The 16,111-nt window shown below is 36.9% G+C and overlaps 1 protein-coding gene across 2 annotated transcripts in view; it reads right to left on the bottom strand.

Annotated features, from left to right (window-relative positions):
- The window catches only part of klhl29 (kelch like family member 29), a 410,063-nt gene that overhangs the window by 358,822 nt on the left and 35,130 nt on the right, over positions 1 to 16,111 (bottom strand). For both annotated transcript variants that reach the window (XM_079832066.1, XM_079832067.1), the window contains exon 2: positions 13,847 to 13,915. The gene's annotated coding sequence lies outside the window, so the exon portion shown is untranslated. The remainder of the gene's footprint in view (positions 1 to 13,846; positions 13,916 to 16,111) is intronic.

Genomic DNA, 16,111 nt, shown 5'->3' with positions numbered 1-16,111 from the left:
ATCACTATGTAAGTCGTTATTTAGGGTTTTTTTGCACACAAAAACTATTCTCGCAGATTCATAAAGTTATTTTAGAACCACAGTGAGATGGACTTTATAACGACGTCTTTAGTACCTTTTAAGGGTCTTAAGAGTGAACCGTGCATTCTGCCAATGGAGGCCTTTCAGAGCGATCAGATTTCAACTAAAATATCTTCATTTGTGTTCCGAAGATGAACGGAGGTCTTACGGGTGTCGAACGACATGAGGGTAAGTAATTAATGACAAAATTTTCATTTTTGGGTGAACTAACCCTTTAAGAGATGTTCTTGGGATCAAAATCAGCCAGACAGTGCGACAGAACAAGACGGAACGAGATATGCATTTAAACAATTTTACAAAATCTTTAAAGGTGAAGTACGTAGTTTTTACGACACTAGTGGCACCTAGCGGAATTACAAAAATACAGCCTATTTTGCAAACGGCTCCACCAGCTCAAACATCACAAGCAAACACAGCTCTTATGGGTGCTTGTGAAGGCATGTCTCAACAGGTAAAAGTAGGCTACTTTCAATAAAAGGTCCAGCATGTTAGGAATACTTTTAGCTGTGTTGCTATGTGTCATGAGTAAGCAGCTGAGTAGGTTAACACTCTGTGTAGAGCAAACGTGAGCATCTCGCTTATAATAAACCCAGCCAACGTATCTGCATCAGGCACATTTTTGACATGATGTGTGTGCCACAACTATATGAGGTTGTTCACACTGGACACATCAAAGTAAACAATATAAATGGGAATATTTGTCTAAGTGCATAATGACGTTGTATTAAAGGAGCACTCCACTTTTTTTGAAAATAGGCTCATTTTCCAACTCCCCTAGAGTTAAACAGTTGAGTTTTACAGTTTTCGAATCCATTCAGCCGATCTCCGGGTCTGGTGGTAGCACTTTTAGCATAGCTTAGCATAGATCATTGAATCTTATTAGACCATTAGCATCTCGCAAAAAAAAATGACCAAAGAGTTTCGATATTCTTCCTATTTAAAACTTGACTCTTCTGTAGTTACATCGTGTACTAAGACCGACGGAAAACGAAAAGTTGCAATTTCTAGGAGAGTTGGAAAATGAGCCTATTTTCAAAAAAAGTGTAGTGTTCCTTAAAGGGTTAGTTCACCCAAAAATCTCTATTGGCCAACGTTGTTCACGTAAGCACCGAGACGCATGTGTGTGATGATGACGCAGGAGCTGGCCAATACAAAGCCAGCATTCTGACGTAGAACCCGGAAGTGCTGTACTGTTTTTACTAGTAAACTGCGTAGGAGACTGGCACATAAGAGAAGAAATTGATGAATAAAGTTGTTATTTTTGTTTTTTGCACACAAAAAGTATTCTCGTCGCTTCATAAAATTAAGGCTGAACCACTGGAGTCACTATTTTAACAATGTCTTTCTGGGCCTTGAAAGTGGTAATTAAATTGCTGTCTATGGAGGGGTCAGAGAGCTCTCGGATTTCATCAAAAATATCTTAATTTGTGTTTCGAAGATGAACGAAGGTCTTACGGGTTTGGAATGACATGAGGCTGAGTAATTAATAACCGAATACATTTTTTTTGGGTGAACCAACTCTTTAAAGCGTCCATTGTAGTGCATTCGATTCTTCTGATTTGTAACAGTGATATTTAACATCTCCTCCTTGATTAATTGTTTGATTGGACAGCCAAACATTTAAAGATTAAAAGGTGTAACTTTTTTTGTTTTCAAAAAGTACAACATTTATATAATGAGTTGGGCTGGGTAAAAATATCGATTCATCAATGCATTGCAATTATTTGTTTCTCAATTCAATATCGATTCATCAAGTCCTATGAATCGATTCAGCCCACCGGCCAGTGGCGGCGCTGTGGGTAACACTCTAGTGAGAGCGTTCAGCGCGGTTCAGCGTTGTACAAGACGCGCTTTACAAAAACAGCAAGATGGCAGACAGCAGCTGCGCTCCGTTCAAGCCTGCACCGCCAACGTTAAAAGCCTACGTAAATAAGTAAATAAGCCAAAGGTTCTCTGATCAGCTGTTCCGTGTTATTTATTGTGTTGACAAAATAGCACTTTGTAATGTTATCATATCTATGGTTGTACTTTCTTTTATGAGTATGCACATTTTGTGCTTCTGTTTACATTTCTTTTATAACTTGAATGTATAGGAAGAAAGAAATATACTGTCTACTACTTACAGCTACATGCACTTTAGAGGTGTTAATAAAGCACCTGTTTGTTACAGTTGTGGTTTGTATTCAACACATGTACAATATTGTACGGTTTGTTCTGCTAAATAAACCATGACAGGAAACATGCTGGGGTCAATTTGTACTTAAACATTGGTAATACTGCACACATTATTTAAAAATATACTTAGGTACTTCATTACTTGTGTATTTACTTATTATTGAATTGATATCGAAGCTAATAAATCAATATCGAATCGAATCGAAGCCTCAAGAATCGAAATCGAATCGAATTGTCAAATTCCTAACAATACCCAGCCCTAATAATGAGGGAGTACATCATGAATCCATTTTCCAAACCGTGTTTTTGTCTGTAAAGGGGTTCGTTGTTATGGGAAGAAGGAGGCGGGAGCCGGCGAACATTCAACACACTTTAATCAACAAATCAAACAAACTGAAAGTAAAAGCGGCAGCCCCTCACGGACGACTGCTGCGCAGTGCGCACACACATAACAAAATGTAAACAAAACATAACGTAAATTCCAGGCCTGGTCTAGCCTAGAAATCTAGACCCACCCAAATGGCAGCAAATATAATTTGTAGCCAAGGCGTCTAGCAACTCTCTGTTGGCTTGCGATCTGGAAAAACCAAACTCTAGTCAGGCCAATCACATCGTGTAGCGAGTCGGTGGGCGGGCTTAAGCGTGCTACTTGAAAACAAAGAAGCTGGCGAACAGCGGTCTTTCGAAACGGCTTTGTCCGCGACGCTGGAAGACTTGAAGTTAAAGCTTTTCTCTGAGAAAAGAACAAAGAACGGCACTTAAGTCATTTTTAAGAAAGGAAGATGTGTTCAGTGTTTTGCCAACCGGATATGGCAAAAGTTTAATCTGTCAACTAGCTCCACTTCACCTTCGTTGCTCTGGTTGGTTGTAGCGCTATCCTATTGCGTGCAGAGGGAATTTAAAAGACAACCGTTTATCCCGCCCCTCGGATTGAGCCCTGCCAATGGTGTGTTCCCAGACCCAACATCTTGATTTCATCTCCTCCGTGAGACATGATTCTCAAGGTCCCTCTGCTTCCCTGCTTGCCACAATGTCTTATCCTGAATCACTAAAGTGCATATAAAAAATGTGTATATATTGAGACTATTTTAGACAGAGGGTGGCGCGGAATTGCTGCGGAATATCCTAGTACCTGCGTGACTCGTAGACATAAAAAGAGAAAAGTAGCTCCGGCTACAATGTTTTTCCACAAGACACATGCAGTTTTTCACTAGAGCGACAAAAGTTACATAGTGTACCTTTAAAACTGTATGCCACATGCTGAAACATTTAGTTAATATAAAATTAATATACAGTACAAAGAATGCCGTACACTTCCATTCTGAAAATGGCTTATAATTCTGTCTGTCTATCCACCCCCGACAGACACACACACACCTACGCACATTCAGCCCTCTAGACTGCATTATCAGTGAGCGCTCACCCTACCTGCACCTTTTCTACATTTCCTATTCAGCCTGTTACATTGACTGATGGCTGGTGCATCTGTATTACAGACCTGAGGAGAGACAAGGCGATTGACATCAACACTGAGCCAATAAAAACACAGAATCAGGTTAAAGGAAATCTCATAAACTCTGTGCCTCAGCTGAAGGTCAACAATCGTGTATCTTAACGAGATGAAGCTTGATTGTCTGAAAACGGGGGTCGGTTGGGAGTGGGCGGCCGCGGAGCTCAATGCTGCATGTGTCGTCTCAGACCCAACTCCATCATGCTGTACTCAAAGGGCAGATTTTTATAAAAGCGCAGCAATTCCTCTAATGGCTTTTATGGGAAGGCAGACGGGGCGGGTCTGAAGATCTACTGAGGCCCACATCATCAGATTGAATAAGGTCAAGCTTAAAACACCCCAGAGGAAAAGAGTGATGATACATACAAAGAACTTATGCTTTGACATGCGACATCTGTGCACTGCTCTGTGATATAGATGCCAGGAGATATATGAAGATGAAGATGCTATTTGAAATACGCTAACAAACAGAAGATGCATTAGACTGTGTTTTCTATTATTTACAGTACCTGTCAAAAGTTTGGAAACAATTTTTTTTGTGAAAGAAGGCTGCATTTATTTCATTAAAATTGTTTTCTATTTTAATAAATGTGTGATTTCAACCCTCTACATTGCGAGTAAATCACTTGCATATGCGAGTAAATCTTCACTCTGGGCGGCTAAATAATATCTATCATTAGCCATTGGCTAATAAATGCTTTGATTTTACTCGCCAGTGTGTGTGTTAGAGGCTAAGAATAAGTTTAGCACAGATATATTTTCACTCGCTGAGTTTCGCTCTCCGTCAAGCGATCTGTCTATTTCAGTTCAGCTCAACGGATGCGCAGCGTCCCTGTATTTGACGCATCGTAAACTCTAGTGTGAAGGCGCACAACTCGCCGCCGCTTTGCTGAGAGGGCTGTGTTTCTCACACACACGCAGAGAGAGAGAGTCTTAAATACCACGCAGGATCGACGCGCTACATGTAAAGCATATTCTTTGTTGAATTTTCCTGTCAAAACAATGGAGTTCATTTGGAACTATTCCATTTTTAAGAACAAGCAGAAGATATGCGGTTTCTCCGGTAGTGGGCGGGACTAATGTGCCAACAGCAATCTCATTGGCTGGTGCTCATCTATTACTGTCCCTGTTTTGATTTCAGCAAATCAGTTCAACGAACCCAGACAACGTGATTAATATTCATGAATCCAGCAGCTCATCAATCCTTAGTGCATTGTTTATTGTTATTAGTAGTAGAATTAGTAGTAGTAGTATTATTATCTTATTAATAATAAGATTTTTTACAGAAACACTAAAATATCAAATATGCATTCATACATATATATAGTGCTGGGAATCGATAAAAAAAAAACAACTAATTAATCACACTTTTTTTCTGTAATTAATCGTGAATATTTTTTGATATTGTAATAATTTCAGTTACTCTCCTAATTAATGAAGAAACAATTTAAAGACAGCATATTTTAAATATGTGTTGTATTGTTATGTTTTTATGAATGAAGGCCAGTATCACTAATGTCTCTATGAAACATTAATGACGTTACATTACAGTATAACTGAAAGCTCCCAATCTCAACATTTATTAGGCTTAAAAAAAAAACTTTTAATTTAAGTGAACTTAAAACAATCTTTACATAAACCCATTATAATAAATGTTATATTTACCCATGGCCTTCCCTGTTAGACATATACAGAAATGTAATAGTTATCAAACACCTTTCTTAACTGCATAAATAATAAATGAAATATAGATTAATCCTCATTAAAGCTACAATTTTTTCTGTTCCCGTTGTTCTGTGATGAACATTAATGACAGGCATCATCAGTGCTCCTGTCACTTTAAGAACGGCCGACGAACATGACGCGGTTTCATGACGAACATGACGCGAACATGAGCTTTCTTATACTGTATTCGTATTGTATTTATCTTGTGTAAGGAAGGGTTTCAAATGTGTGTGTGAAGCGGACCCGGTAATGTGTGTTTCATTTCAGACATGCACTGTAAGCAGTAGACCAATCACAACAGACTGGGCCATCTGACCAATCAGAGCAGAGTAGGCTCTCAGAAAGTAGGGGTTTAGAGAGACCGAATCTTTATCAAACAATTTCAGACACTGTGAGAAAAGAGCTGATGCAGCAGTGTACATTATGAGAAAATAAATGTGCTTTTTGACCTTAGATGCATGTGAAGTACCTAAGAGACCCCCAAAACAAAACTAAAAGCCTTTAAGAGAGTAAATATGGTAAATTTGGCCTCCACGTTGACTAAACATGTCCATGCATTTCACACCTTTAAAGGAAGCAATATCCATAGAAATGGCACATGGACAGATATAGATTCCCAAAGATTTCTCCACCTATAGAGCACTCAGCATCTGTTCAGCACATGTAGCCGGTCTATAAATCTCCCTGGAATCCCTTTAATGGCACCGCAAACCCAGCTAATGGATGTCGTGCTGGGGTGAAAAACGCTAACAAGAACCATCAAAACAAACATGAAGGCTAACCTCTCAACCTTCTGTCATACCTTAAACTTCCTGGGGTTTTTCTGAGAAGGCCTTCAGCGCGTCACAACGCATCCCATAAAACACTTCATCAGCACCGCACCACGTCCGAAACACGTCTGTTCTGGGATAATTTACAGCATGAAACAGTGGAAAGGTCGACAGGAACCCAAGATAAGCAAACGGGCTGGATGTCCATCAAAATACACATTTAGTATATAAAAGCACATGAACTGTGATTCCAGCGAACGTGTCGGGAGTGTTACAGGAATTTCAGTCTCGTTGGGATTGCTTTCCTAAGACCCGTTGCGGTCTGGTCTTTCCACTGTGTGTTTTGAAGGTGCTTTCGCGTCTCATTCGTGCGATTTTTCACACCCAAGCCCTCGGTCACGCTATAGGACAGGTAATACAACCCGTACCCTCCATGATAAACAGCATACTTTCTGTTATATAATGAAAAATGAAGAGCCCCAAAATTATGAAACTGTGTACGGTAGGCTGCGTTTTTCAATAGACCACACAATAATTCAAGGATTTAGTGCATTTTTTTTACGAATTAATGAAAACCCATTTTGGCGGCCCAACCAGCAATCATATGCATGACATTTTAATTTCTACTTTGCATATAAATAAAAATAAGTAAATCTCATTTGTAGGAATGCCACTGATATTAATCTTCATGCGCATAATTGTATATTTTTATAATAAAGGCCATCCGTTTCAATTTCTAACTTTAATAATCATGTCATAAGCCCCAAAGCAGATAAAGAGTAGGAAATCTGTTTGTTGTATTCAAAGATGAGCTGGAAAAATAATAAATACAATAAATAATAAATGAATAAATAAAGTATTTATTATTATTATTAATCATCATAATAAAACTACTGAAAAATTACTAATAAATAAAAAAAATAATGTATAAAATATTGTGAAATTAATATAATAATAATAATAATAATAATAATAATAATAATAATAATAATAATAATTTATTGTTATTATTATTATTACTATATTCATTTTACAAAATTGTATACGTGCTTAAAAATATATATTACTATTACCGGTAATATAAATTATTATTACTATTAAAATCTGAATTATTTAATAATAATAATTATTGTTATTATAAAATCACTGTAAAATTACTAATACTAATAAGTATTATTATTATTTTTATTATCATCATCATCATCATTATTATTGTAAAATTACTATAAAATTACTAATAAGTAAAAAAGCATGTATAAAATATCGTAATATTAATAAAAATAATTATTATTTTTATTATTAAATTACTGTAAGATTACTAATATTAATGCGTATTAATATGTCTATTATTCCGCCAAAAAAAGCATGTATAAAATATTGTACAATTTATATAACAATAATAATATATTATTAGTAGTATTATTACAAAATCTGAATTATTTAATAATAATACACATGTATATAATACTTAATTATTATAATAACAGCATACAGGACTGGAACGATATGAATAAATAAATATAGAATTTTCATATAATATGTTCCTGATCTTATTGTGAATGATTCATAGGTGCACATTATTCCAAAGAGAAAAATAAAGATAAATGACTGGATTAAAATAAAATATGTAAAACAAAATGAATGAATAAATAATTTTTTGTAACTGTATTAAAAATACAAAAATAAATGTTTTAAAAATATTTTATTAAATTGTATGCAAAATAATTTTATAATAAATTTTTGTCAAATATAATTTGTAGAAAATAAAAATGTACAGAAATAAAAATGTATATTTATATTTAGATGTATATTTATCTTTCACCCGAAAATCATTTTTATCCTTCAGAATTTGTTATTATTATTATCATCATTAAATAGAATAATGCATTTTGTGAAGAACAATATATTTTTCATTTACAGTACAAAAAGTGTGTGTCTATTAGCTTTAATGGCATTATGCTACGTTGATACAAGTGGAATTTTCTGTGAAAATGGACCAAAAATGCAGATGACTCATTTTGTACAAATGAGAGTAAACACAACTTTGTCCAATCAAATGCTGCCTAGAATACTATTGGTCACCTTACCAGCCCAGGAACAGCCACACTCACAAGAAATTCACATGTTGCTATGGGACTTGAACATTTACGACATTGTCTTTGCGTTCAGAGCACAAGAGCAAACACGGCTTCATTGAAATGCATTTGCTATTAACTTTTAAGTGACCAGCAAAGTTGAAGGCAGGACACCGAAAAACGGCTTAACCACCACACGCGGCGATAAACCAGTAAACGACTTTAATCCAAAGTCAAGTCAACAGCTGACAGCCTTGAGTGGCTGTGCGTTGAACTTAAGCACAAATTCCCAATATTAGACTGTATTCTGACAGGTTAAATATAGCAGGTGTTTGAGTGACAGGACGATAGAGTCCAAAAGCAAGATTGACTGGCAGAGTAAGAGGGCACCAGGGCCTTCGGAGATGTTACCTGTCAATGGGCAGCCAGAAAACACACTCCGTCTGCCTCGATCTCAGGAGGCACCGACGGGCCAAAGGTTTGCCACTTATTTAGGCTGTTGTGACAGGTTAGATCATTTATTTGACGCCTAGAAAATTCTCAAGTTCTCCCTCACATACGGCATGAGACTGAATTCATTCAGAAGATTTGAAGTGCCTGATTATGTTATTATGGAAATGTGAAAATGCCAAACGGCAGTCCACGTCTGGTTGAAATGTCATGATATGTCACAGCCGGTTGAAATGCCTCTCCATGAGTCACTTCAGTTAATAAGATTACATGCTGGCTGAATTAATGAACAACTGAGAGCATGCAAACTGGGAAAATCCATTCTGAAGCACGTTTAAACACTCTGAAAACAAGCAGACTCGCAAAGCGCGCACTCGCCGTGACCCTTCTCCGCGGCTCCAGCTCAGGTTAGCCGTGTCAAGGCACAGATCCAGGGATACTGTGTTCCACAGAGGCCGCGATCTTTCGCTCGGTCATCCATAAAACAGGAGATGAAGTGGCCGGCTTAGCCGATCAATGACAGTGCGGGTGACACAGTCTCTGAAGTTGGTGAACGCTCTGACATTTGCAGAGGAAACGGGAACGCTCTCTTTGGAGCACCTCTGAGTCAACCCATCCATCAGCGCTGTCCTTACCTTTCAGTGTGTACTCTCACTCTGATCCGTTACACACCTGCTCATAAAAACAACATGAACTCAACGTGGACCTACTTGATTTCTTAAAGCAACGGTTCACCCGAAAAGAAACATTATATGGTTACTATTTACTTGTATTCATGTCGTTTCAAACCCAACAGCTGTCGTCCCCCCCCCTGTGGAACACAAAGTAGAATAACGGCATACAGGACTGGAATGATATGAATAAATAATCATATCATTTTCATATTATATGTTCCTCATCTTATTGTGAATGATTCATAGGTGGACATTATTATAAATAGAAAAATAAAAATATATTAATGGATTGAAAAATAAAATAAAATTGTATTACAATAAAGTAAAATAATTAAAATTAAATATAACATAAAATTAATTAATTATATTTTTTGTAAATAAATAAATGTGAAGAATAACTGGATTTAAAATACACAAATATTTTTATTAAATTGAATGCAAAATAATTTTATAATAAATACATTTTTATCAAATATTAATTTATAGAAAATAAAAATGTATGTTGCATTTATCTTTCATCCAAATTTATTTGTAATAATAATTCAGAATTTGATTGGATCGTGAAAAATTATTTGTATACATGCTTTTAAAAAAATATATTACTATACATTATTATTACTTTTAAAATCGGAATTTAATAATAATTATTATTATTGTTATTATAAAATTACCGTAAAATTACTAATACTAAGTACTATTATTTTATTATCATCATTATTGTAAAATTACTGTAAAATTGCTATAATAATTTTTATCCTTCTGAATTCTGAATTTGAATTCGTTTTTAAATTCCATGCACTGACTCACACCAACATGCTACACCGTGTTACCATCTGCGCATAAATGCAACATTCCCTGTAAAGAGCTTGGCACTTGGACGCTTGCCTGGAATTCTCTGTAGTTCCCTATCCGTTCAGATGGTGTTTATGCTAAAGCACAGTCCCTAATGGGCCTTAAACAGTACGAGAAGCGCTCCTGAGCGATGGTCTGCACGCGTAGCTCCGTCTCACGCATTAGGCTCAATGGCTTGCGTGAGATGACATGTTATGACCCCTGCTGTGTGCAAGTCCCCAGGGGGTGCCGCCATGGCACACGGTCCACGGATAACCCCGACCGCGCTGGAGATGTCTTAATCATGCGGAGAGTGGGTGGGTATGTGGAGGTGTCAAAACACAGCAGTTTTTAGGAACGCAAATGAATACGCTATGCGAAAATGAATAATTATGAGATTGCACATTGTACGAGCCTCTCAGCATCTTTAAAAAGACGGGGGACAAGCTATTCCGTGATTATTATTAAACATTTTCACACTTTCTTTCAGTAGGCAACTTCATTTTGCGCATAACAAAAGCAACAAGCGGCCCAATCGCATGACATCGCCTCCCGAGGAAGGGATTGAAATTTGCCGTGAAAATGACTTAAACGAGCCTCAAATTGCAAACCATTTCTGATATGAGTTTGAACACAACATTAGTCGAAATTACAAGAAATTAAAAGACTCTGAAGGGCTCAAACGATTTTGAGGGTGCAATTTTCTCAATGTTAGTTTAACATTTCACTTAGCGCAGGCAGGGACACTCCAATTATGCAGTTCGGGGAGCACTTTAAGAAAAAGTGGGATGACCAGCGGCCAGTGAGTAAAATGACCTGTTAAGAGTAATGATACTTGATTTCCATTTCAGTGAAGCAACCAACAAATCAAGGCTATGCACCAAACCAGTCTCATTTTTATAACCGAATTCACTAAAACAAATACAACAGTCAAATAAAAAAGACCCTTTGCAACTTTCCAGAACAAAATAGTCAATGTGAATTTAAACACATGACACAAAGGCTTCAATATATCATAAATGCATCCAGTTGAAATTTCAAACTCACACACATACATACTGCACATAAATAAAATGTATAATATATATATATATACACTGGCAAGAAAATGTATGTGAACCACTTGCAGAATCTGTGAAAATGTGAATAATTTTAACTAAATAAAAGAGATCAAACAAAATGCATGTTATTTTTTATTTAGTTCTGTCCTGAATAAGATATTTTACATAAGACATTTTTACATATAGTCCACAAGACAAAAAAATTGCTGAATTTATTAAAATGACCCCGTTCAAAAGTTTATGAACCATTAATTCTTAATACTGTGTGTCGTTCCCTGGATGATCCACGGCTGTTTTTTTGTTTTGTGATGGTTGTTCATGAGTCCCTTGTTTGTCTTGAGCAGTTAAACTGACCAATGCTCTTCAGAAAAATCCTCCAGGTCCTGCACATTCTTCAGTTTTCCAGCATCTTTTGCACATTTGATCTCTCTCCAGCAGTGACTGTATGATTTTGAGATCCATCTTTTCACACTGAGGACGATTGAGGGACTCAAACACAACTACTAAAAAAAGGTTCAAACATTCAGTGATGCTCCAGAAGGAAACACAACGCATGAAGAGCTGCGGGTGAAAGCTTATTGAATTTGAAGATCAAGGTAAATTGTACTCAATTTGTCTTCCGGGAAACATGAAAGTATCTTCTGTTGCTTCTGAAAGGCAGTACTAAATGAAAAAAAAAAAAAGATATTTAAACAAAATAAGAACAATTTTGACATCTTCATCCTGCTCAAAAGTTTTCACCCCCAGCTCTTATTGCATCGTGTTTTCTTCTGGAGCATCACTGAATGTTTGAACCTTTTTTAGTCGTTGTGTTTGAGTCCCTCAATCGTCCTCAGTGTGAAAAGATGGATCTCAAAATCATACAGTCATTGCTGGAAAGGGATCAAATGTGCAAAAGATGCTGGAAAACTGAAGAGTTTGCAGGAGCTGGAAGATTTCAGGATCATCCAGGAAACGACAGAGTATTGAGAATTAATGGTTCATAAGCTTTTGAACCGGGTTGTTTTGATAAATTCAGCTATTTTTTTGTCTTGTGGATTATATGTAAAAACAAATTTTTTTGTAAAATATCTTATTCAGGACAGCACTAAATAAAAAATAACATGCGTTTTGTATGATCTCTTATTTAGTTAAAATTATTTTCACATATTCGTTCACATACTTTTTCTTGCCACTGTACATTTATATACACACACACACACACACACACACACACATATATATATATATATATATACATCTTACTTGGGGCACAAAAGGATCACATTTTGTTTTGCTCTTTTTCATACAATGAAATTACATTGTGAGCAGGGGCTCCAAACTACCAAGAACAAGAATTTTAGTGAATACGAAGAGGCATAGATTTAATTCTGTTCCTTCCACAGAGCAATCATTAGCTTCAGGAGATTAGAAATTTAGTGCATCAAATCTCATGCTACCTTTATGGTGTTTTTTTGTCATTTTTAGAGCATGGCATCAATAGAAATGAGCATCTAATTTTGTGTTCCACAGAAGCATATTAATAATGAATCAACTTTTATTTTTAGGTGAACTAAACTTCAAACTACAAAATACATATTGATGAGGTTGTTACCGAATATTGAGAAAAGGTTGCCATGGATTCCTACAGTGCGAATTCTAATTAGAGTTCTTGACCGCCGGTGGGCGAGACTTAATCTTCAAACACCCGAGACACTGACCACAAACAAAAAAAGCTGTGACGCTTCACTTGAGCCGGGTCAGACTTGCTCACTGCGTACCAGTGATCAAAAAGCTCCACATCCCATTAGCCAGACCTCACAGTGGGGTAACCCAATTAAATCAATTCCATTTAATCAGAGCGGGACGCATGAGCTGAGGAGGTGTGGCTTTCCTGACAGTCTAGTCGCATGTAATCCCGACGCTTCATCAGCAGAGCTGTGTCCACAGAGAAAAACTAACCGATAATCGAGAAGTGTTGCAAATTGATCAACCACTATGATCTAAAATGTATAAAAGGTCTCATATGGGTCAAGCGACTGGACTGGATTTGTGCTGTAATTTAAAAGTATACAAAAAAATTTAATTAGTGGGACTGTCAATTTTTAAATAGTATAAAAAAGATTATAAAAATGTAAATAAAAAAAATATTTTATATAAATAAAAATAATTATATGCAAATAATATAATTCATGTAAATTAACAGTTCCAATAATTAATAAAACATTTGTATTAATAAACATATTTGCCACATACACTTAACAAGAATTCAGGTAACATGAAAAACGTGTGATCATCCACACTTTCTTTTCCCTAAAGCGCTCTTATTCCAGTGTGAATTGAAAAAAAAAACAACAACAATCAAATGGTCCACACAAGTTCTGTTAATACAAAAGGGAACAAAAACACACCACAGCTGTACACACTCTGCGATAAATGAGCTAACTGATGTATCTTTTTGACAGGCACGAGGGTGTAAAGATATAAAATAGGATCTTTTGAGATATTGCGGTACCTTGGGTCTTTGCTGGATGATGATGCTCATCACAGACTAATGAGATCTTTGGAGTATACTCAGGTGTGCCTGCAAAGAGAAAGAGAACAGGTCCAGTAAACAGACAGACAGAGAGAGAGAGAGAGAGAGAGAGAGAGAGAGAGAGAGAGAGAGAGAGAGAGAGAGAGAGAGAGAGTATTGAAGACTGTAGCAAATTAGTATCAACAGTAACTGTTGCAAGACAATGTGTTAATCGGAAAAAAATATTCAACATAAACATACTCATATTCAACATACTCTAAATATTCAAAACCACAATTTTATATTAGGCTAATGTATGAATACAAACTATTTAAACAGACAAAATTTGGGTGGGCCAGGCTTTTTTTATTTGCCTTTTAGGAGTACACTAGCATATAAAAGTTTTGGGACGCCTGCCACATAAATTTTAATGATATCCCATTCTTAATCCATATGGTTTCATATGGAGTTGGCCCACCCTTTGCGGCTTTAACAGCTTCAACTCTTCTGGGAAGGCTTTCCACAAGGTTTAGGGGTGTGGTTATGGAAATTTTTGACCATTCTTCTAGAAGCGCATTTGTGAGGTCAGGCACTGATGTTGGACGAGAAGGCCTGGCTCGCAGTCTCCGCTCTAATTCATCCCAAAGGTGTTTTATCGGGTTGAGGTCAGGACTCTGTGCAGGCCAGTCAAATTCCTCCACACCAAACTCGCTCATCCATGTCTTTATGGACCTTGCTTTGTGCACTGGTGTGCAGTCATGTTGGAACAGGAAGGGGCCGTCCCCAAGCTGTTCCCACAAAGTTGGGAGCATGAAATTGTCCAAAATGTCTTGGTATGCTGAAGCATTAAGAGTTCCTTTCACTGGAACTAAGAGGCCAAGCCTAACCCCTGAAAAACAACCCCACACCATAATCCCCCCTCCACCAAACTTTACATGTGGCACAATGCAGTCAGGCGAGTACTGTTCTCCTGGAAACCGTCAAACCCAGACTCGTCCATCAGATTGCCAGACAGAGAAGCGTGATTGGTCACTCCAGAGAACACGTCTCCACTGCTCTAGAGTCCAGTGGCGGTGTGCTTTACACCACTGCATCACATGCTTTGTATTGCACTTGATGATGTAAGGCTTGGATGCAGCTGCTCGGCCATGGAAACCCATTCCATGAAGCTCTCTACACACTGTTCTTGAGCTAATCTGAAGACCGCACGAAGTTTGGAGGTCTGTAGCTATTGACTCTGCAGAAAGTTGCAGACTTCTGCGCACTGTGCACCTCAGCATGCGCTGACCCCGCTCTGTGATTTTACGTGGCCTATCACTTCGTGGCTGAGTTGCTGTTGATCCAAATTGCTTCCACTTTGTTTAATACCACTAACAGTTGACCGTGGAATATTTAATAGTGAGAACATTTTCACAAAATGACTTATTGCACAGATGGCAACCTATCACGGTACCACGCTTGAGTTCACTGAACTCCTGAGAGCAACCCATTCTTTCACAAATGTTTGTAGAAGCGTCTGCATGCCTAGTGCTTGATTTTATACACCTGTGGCCATGGAAGTGATGGAACACCTGAATTCAATGATTTGGAGGGGTGTCTCAATACTTTTGGCAATATTGTGTACACTTTGGTTCAAAAGTTGGATGAGTGCTTTTTTTAAATATTGTATTCATCATGAACACATTAAACTGATCAAAAGTGTACAAAGTTTGTAATGTTACAAAAGACGTTTACACTGTTGAAACACTGTTCTGTTCATCATGTAACACTGAAGACTAGAGTAATGGCTGCTAAAAATGAAGCTTTGCAATCACAGGAATAAAATTACATTTTAAAATATATTCATATACAAAACAGTTTCTTTAAATTGTAATAATAATATTTCACAATTATTACTGTTTTACCGTATTTTTAATCAAATACATGCAGCCTTGGTGAGCATAAGAGACTTTTTTCAACAACAACAACAACAAATCTTACCATCCTCAAACTATGAAAACTCAAACTTCAAAATAATGTCTGTCCAAATTGGACAAAATTTGCAAAGGACAATATCTTTACTGCTGTTAATATGTTTTGATCAGATTTATCGGCCAAGAGTTTGTCTTGTACTGTATATTGCTGCAACAAAACCTGGATTTAAGTGACTGTCCAAAAAAGTTGCAAATTACTTGCAAAGTAATTTTTGGTTGCTTGGCTCTTTTACAGTTCATAAACCTTCATGAGACTCAAATCTGTCATGATAGGCAGCACGCAGGGATTCTC

The sequence above is a fragment of the Gobio gobio genome, assembly GCF_949357685.1.
Source record: "Gobio gobio genome assembly, chromosome: 12".
In the NCBI taxonomy this organism is placed as follows: Eukaryota; Metazoa; Chordata; class Actinopteri; order Cypriniformes; family Gobionidae; genus Gobio; species Gobio gobio.
The sequence above is the reverse complement of the archived record's forward strand: the minus strand, read 5'-3'. Positions and strand labels throughout refer to the sequence as shown.